We start from the raw sequence: 653 nt of genomic DNA, 5'->3' as shown, positions 1-653 counted from the left end.
CCCTCCTCCCCCGGCCCCTCGAACGATCCGAAATTGGGTGACATTCTAACACGGTCCAGCCCGCGCAGCCTGTCGCGCACAACGCTTTATTCTGTGCGCAACTCTAACCAATAGAACTGTCGAATGTCGAAATGTTTGCTCCTACACTGTATGATGGTCTTAAGTTGCACACTGTTGTGTGACATTTCGGAACGTCCTTTACAACTATCACACACTAAGTATTATTTATAGAGCACACGGACTACCGCACAAAAGAATCGACGGACCCTTTTGTGAAGGCGGTTAGGAACCGTCTATGCAATAAGCGATACTCTGGTGGTCATTTTTTTAACTGTTTAATTGTGGTATTTTAACAGTGTCAACTTGACTTCACTGGAGCATATAAGGTGCGACATAACACTCCTAAGGGGTGCTACTGCTCTAATGCCTTTGCAAGAGGCACGGCAGGTGCGAAATTGTAGGACCTTTAACTTTCAGGGGTGTTAGAGGTGCTGTCTTGCCTTTGGAGAGGCGCGACAGCACTCGCACCCCTAAAGGGGCGCTATGTCGCACCTTTGTGTTTACAGTATTGACTCGCGGCGCTTCGCGTTAATTTCCTACGCGAGAGAGGGGACGGGGGGTGGAGGTGGAGGGGGTGCATAACATTCTAATGC

This window comes from Frankliniella occidentalis, unplaced genomic scaffold (genome assembly GCF_000697945.3).
Source record: "Frankliniella occidentalis isolate FOCC.00 unplaced genomic scaffold, Focc_3.1 Scaffold73, whole genome shotgun sequence".
NCBI lineage: Eukaryota > Metazoa > Arthropoda > Insecta > Thysanoptera > Thripidae > Frankliniella > Frankliniella occidentalis.
Note: the sequence above shows the minus strand (reverse complement) of the source record.